This window comes from Toxotes jaculatrix, chromosome 6 (assembly GCF_017976425.1).
Source record: "Toxotes jaculatrix isolate fToxJac2 chromosome 6, fToxJac2.pri, whole genome shotgun sequence".
Taxonomy (NCBI): Eukaryota; Metazoa; Chordata; class Actinopteri; family Toxotidae; genus Toxotes; species Toxotes jaculatrix.
The window spans coordinates 961260-967505 of NC_054399.1; positions in this window are offsets into that span (position 1 = coordinate 961260).

Consider the following 6246-nt stretch of genomic DNA (forward strand, 5'->3'; position numbering starts at 1 on the left):
TCAGTGACATTAAACAGTTTGCATGATACAAAAGTGTCATGTCTATAAATTCACTTATAATATGCTAAATCAATGACGTAACGTGATGTTACCGTGTTGATATTAGCACATTAGCAGTGCATGTGCAGTGTAAAGTAGTTTCTGATTAGAAATGACATTAGGTGCTGTTGATGAAGGAGCTGGGCCAAACGGCTTTGGATGGTCGTCAGTGGCCTGATATTCATGGTGATTGATGGGTAAAAGCAAATGATGCATTTATTATAGGTTTCTGTGGAGCAAACAATTCAGTAAGCACAAAACTTTGAAGGCTTTGCCCACAGCTTTTTGTAGAAAGGAAAAAGAAATACTGCGGATTACACTCATTAAATTAAAGTGTAACTTCTGCAATTATTCCACTGTGTTTCCAGGGTTTATCCATGTTTGGTTCTGTTTTGTTTGTATCTGTGTTAATGTAGTATCATCATCATCATCATCATCATCAAGAAAAAGAAAATGTGAATAGTGGTTTCACGATTTGTGTAGTGATCTGTGGGAGGGACACAGCAGTGATGATACAGCAGATCTCAGCGTCATAAAGATGAATCTCTGGTAGATTTTATGGGAAACAGTTTAAGGTTGTGGAGTGTTCATCATGTGATCTGTTTCTTCCTGTGCTTACTTTACTTCACTGCATACAGTGGTGACAGGTAACTGTATTAGCTGTAGCATAAACAGACTCAAACAACAGAATAATATTTTAGGCTAAAACTAATTTCGTAATTCCAGGTCTCACCTCAGGGGGAAGTTTTGGATACAGTCTAATTACAGAGCGCAGGCACAGGTTCTGGCAGCAGCTGGAGTCGCTGCTTTCGGTTCTTTAGAGGTGTGTTATGTGATAATGAATAATTCCCTGCCCACAACACACAATCCAGTTTCATTCGTTATGTTGAACAAAATTTGTTACAAACCTTGTGGGAGAAGATGCAGATCTCAGTGTCACTTTGCAGCGTTCTTCATATCAGAAAGTCATTTTAGGGCTATGTGCTATTTTAAACTCCAGTTTGTAGCATTACAGGCTGAGTGTTTGATGTATCCAGTGCTTGATAGCCACTTCTGGGTTTTCTACTTACCAGTGGCAAAGGGGGCTAACCCTGCAGTTTATCTTGGGCAGTATTTAAAGCAGCGATCAAAGCTGTACAAACCAATTGTCATCATGCTTCTCCGGAGGGAATTTTGAAGTACATTAATGCTCCTTCTTTGGGAAATAATTGTGCCACTCTGTGACTTCATTAGGTCTCCTGGCTGTTTCAAAAGATGTTCTCTCTGGAGGTTGAAAGCCACATCGCTGGCAGACAGCATCCCAAGGGGCCGAATGAATAAAAAAGGAGAGATTATAATGAGATTGAGTTAGCCATGACCAGAATTGGGCTTTTCATTATTCCACTGGCTGGAGAAAGAAAGAGAGAGAGGGGGACAAGGCTGACATAAAGAAATGTGTTGTTGCAGGACCCACACTCACCATCTGCCACGGGGGTCCAATGGTGGGCAGCCAATGCATGCTTATCATTGCCATGGGTATCAAAGGGGCCTCCTCTCTGGAGATTGCTCCATTAAAACTGCAAACGCCAGCCCCTGTACACACAAACCCCAAAACCTGCATTTAATTCAGGAGTAACACTTACTATTGATTTAGCAAATGAAAATGGGAGGAAACATTAGAAAACCTTGAATTACTTTATGTTTTTGGTTTGGTGATTTAAATGTTTAACTCTTTTTTTTTTAATTTAACTGAAATAGTAAGTGTTTGTTTCTGTGCTGTGTGCTGCACCATACTGAGAAAGTGTATTAACTAACAGGACTTTTTATCAGCTAGTCTTGTGTTTTTCTCCCATTCATTGTCCGGGGCAGCAGTGATCCAGAGACCAGGACCATTGATCATGACCTGTCCTTTGGCCGGTGATTCAGAAGTCCCACAGACTGCCCGTGTGAAAAAGAAAAAAGGAAAAAAAGAAGAAGAAAAATCAATAGGTTTCCATTATCTGGTTGGGCAGTGTCACTGGCCTGTCAATGATCCTGTTACAGTGCTGGTACAAGGGTGACACAGGCCCACACTCAGCTGCTGCTGACAAGAGGAAAACATGCTGACAGGCACCGGGAACAAGTTGGAACACAGATTTGCACTTCAAGCAGCCGTCCGAGGAGCTATCGTGCAAGGCCACCACGCGGCGAGGGGCGAGCTCGGCTGGGGTGGGGTGGAACAGTTGAGTGGACGGAGTGGGGGGGGGATTCCCAGCCAGCCTCCTTCTCCTGTCTGACTGTCTAGCTCCCTACCACAAATGCTTTTATCCTCCTATAAATTATTCACCTCTGGATACACCAAAGGAAACTCGGTTGCACTGATTATGGCTGAGGGGAAATTCACAAAACCTATGGCCCAGTCTCCATCCAGTGCTCAGCCACTACTGCAAACCCCACCTATGCTTTATCTATGTGTAGTGTGTGTGTGTGTGTGTGTGTGTGTGTGTGTGTGTGTGTGTGTGTGTATAAATAAATCCTGTGACATTACTGATCTTTTCTTTTACAGAATGTCATGGAGGGAAATTTTCAGGTCGTATGTCAGTTTTGTGGGAAATGGTCACTCTTCATAGTTAGTGAGTGAACTATTAGGTCTCTGACATATTAGCTCTGCACCTACAAAGAAAACAGGAGTCTCCCGTCATCAGTCAGTCCAGATGGCCAGTCAGAAATTAAGGAAGACATCAACTGTCTCTTGAAAGAACATGAATCAATATATTTTGACAAGGATCAAATGTGCCTCAGATGAACCTTTTGGCCCTCCCAAAACAATCTTTCTCCTCTTGTCAAACATCTTTATTTTTGTTTGTCTGCACGTAATGATCAGCTGTCCCGCGATGTTTCACATCAGACCTGAGTATTTAACACCTTCACCTCGCAGCGTTGTGGACGTCTTACTTCTAAAAGCAGTTATAGTTTAATATCTGACATATATTTCAACATGTACGTCAGCAGCTTGCACATAATTGTTTTCACTCAAGCTTTTTATTGTCGGGACCAGGCCTGGGGACGTGATGACGTCACTCTCCTTGTTAATGAGCTTCAGAGAAACGAGCCTACATTTTTTTATCCCAGTTACACACGTGCCCACATTTTCTACATGTGTGTACATTTTATTTTACTGCGTATGTAGGCGATTGTATTCCGTAATGACTGGGGAATTCAGGTTAATATGTTGACAAGGTTTAACAACAGCGGGTCATGTTGCACAACACGCATGGCTGGCTCCGCTCGCTCCGGCAGCTGACAGGTCCTAATCACGCGCTGCCCTAAAGGCACTGGGGCAAAGAGGGTTTTAATCACTGAATTATAGACCAGCGCGAGGCTTCAAATTGAGACGTAATTAAAGTCAAAGTTGTAATAATTGTTTCAGGTAATTGGGCAGACAAGTGCGTTATGGTGCGATTAGATGATCTGCTGTAATTACCTGGGACAGAGGAGTTTTCTGGAAGGAGATGGAATATTACTGTTATTTTTTTTTTTTAAAGATGACTGCGGTGTTAATGATGCGTCAAGAATTTTGTTTTACGGAGAGACTAATTAAAATAAAGAAATAAATGTCTCTTTTTTTTAATGTGGCGTTTTAGTTAATAAAACCAGAAATTTCCCCCAAATGAAATGCACTCTTTTTAAAGTTTAAATTAATCAAAAAAATAATTTCAGCCACTTCGCCTGTTAATTCATCTGAGGCAACATCAACATCATTACATACAAAAATAAACAACCTGAGCATCATCATTATCACCATCATCATCAGTGTGTCATTTACAGTAAGGACATTAATAATGCAGCCAACAATGTGCGCGGTCCTCACGTCCTCAGCAGCGATGCCGCACCTTCCAAAACATCATTATTTCCTATTAATTACTCTCCAGCCACATGCCTGTAGAACCGGGGCCGCAGTAGGTGTGACGGGGAGCTGGTCAGGGAGCAGCTGCCCTTCATCCCGCCGGGCTCAGCCTGACCTCCTTTTTTTCCACATCACTAAACTGGAGGCTTGACAAGCCGTATACGAGCACAAAGGGTTTTGATTTGGATGAGGGGAGAAATGTAGAATATGAGCCAGAAATGACGAGTCAGGCAGGATTTCGGGTTTTGCCAAAGAATAAATTGTCGAGGAAAAAAAAAATCCAGATCGTAACGTGTCTGTTTTTGGGCGGAAGTGTCTGGAGTGATCCATCATATTACACCCGGGCCGCTTCCATCCACACTGATCCAGTCATGTTTTGTCCATGTCTGTGCCCCATTCAAAAAAAAAAAAAAAAAGAACATGTGCCCTGACATGCAGCGGTCACTCACACGAAAGGAGGATGTATACGCTTGTGCCTGAGCCCCAGTAATCAGAGGGGTGTGAAACGGCTCTATGGGATTAAAAGTGTTTACTAACCACTGGGCCCACATCAGCTGCACCTACTGCTGCCACCGTGCAGCTTCGCAGTCAGACGGCAGGGGGCGCTGCTCGTTTCGTTCTGAGAGGAGCAAGAACCAACTGGGTTACACAAAGTGGTTACACTGAAACTAGTAACAAACAATAGAGATACAAGAAATAAAATGAAATAAACGCAGGAAATTAAGGTGGTAAATTAACAAAATAAAAGTCATGACTTCAGCATAAAGCTGAATTTTATTTTTTCAGGCATTTGCATCAGTTCAAGCTGTCTGAGGCATTCCTGTTTGTTGTGTTTAATATTATATCTGATATAATATTGTGTGATTAATAAGTAATTCATAGGAATGGATGGGCTCCTCTTGTTTTGCAGGGAGAAGGAGAGTGAGCTCCAAGCACTGATGCAGCGATCCAGCTGACTTCCAGACCTCCTTTAAGGGCCTGTTTGCATGTGATTCCATTTCTTTTTTATCACTCTGCCGTGGCTACTGGAAGCTCACATCCCCGCCGCACTCTCAGAGGTCTGCGGGAGCTGCACGGATTCTCTCAACATCACATCTGTAATCAAACACACCTCAGAAAAAAAAAATCTTTCTTTTTGTCGCATTTGAGGAAGAAATTTAATTACAACCGCGGGTGTATGCAGACACTGAAAAAAAAAACAGGCGACAAATGAATATACAGAGCAAATGACAAAACATGAGGGGGAATATCTGACAGATGAAAAGACAGAGGATGTGCAGCTAACAGGCAAAACGCGGCGGTACAAAGCCGCGCACACCTTTGAGAGCAAGAGTTTGTTTTATTGCACTTCTCCCGGGTTGCATCTCCTGTCGATTTGCAGAAAAGGAAGGGGGGATAAGTGAACATGCCCTGTTTAAGAAACAAACATGCAGATTAGATGGGATTCTGACAACACACAGCTCAGACTTCATGTCCCACAGCTCAAATCTCAACAATGAAAAAAACAGAGGGTTGAAAAATCCACTCAGCGCGGTTGACAACACTTACCGTCATCCTGCAAAAAGTAAATGCAAATAATGAGGTGGCATCTGGAAATAAACAGTGGAAGTTAAGACAGACTGATAACACCTCCGGTCCGCTTAGGACCCAATGGGTGGCACTCCAAATCTTTATTTAGACGTTTCAAGGGTATAGACACAAATATGGAATAACACAAGAAATCTATAATGTGATAAACGTGAATTTGATGGATTCGATGTACACACACACACACACGCAGGCGCGCGCGTTTATTTTTATTTCTAAAATAGGAATTAAAGCTTAAAAAAGTCTCTCTCCTTACACACTGACACACCGTGGATTTGGGCGTCGCCAGCAGGAAGCCTTTCTAAAGAAGAAGAAGAAGAAGAAGAAAAATCAGACCTCACAAGGCACGTGGAACATTTCCTTCAGGTGCGGGGAGTTGTCACCTGTTATGTGGTACGAGGCTACATGTCAGCAGCAGCACTCAGCCTCCAGGATGCTGCTCCGCTGTGGACTCCCACAGCAGGCCCACACCAGCCACCAGCAGCCGCCCTGACTAAACACACCCACACTCACCTTTTATTTTATGGGTCGTGTGTGTCGTTACTCAGTGAATGCATTTAAATCTCCTTCCAAATGCATTTAAATTTAAATCACATCACATTATTGTTGTCAAATCTCTTTCTATATTTTTTTTACAGAATTTAAAACGTTGAAAATTTCTGTCATGATTTCCAGTCACAGACTCAGAGGCCACAGCCGCAGCAGCAGCCACGGGACTTCTCCGGTGACCGACCTGCTTCTTGTTCTTGTGGGTG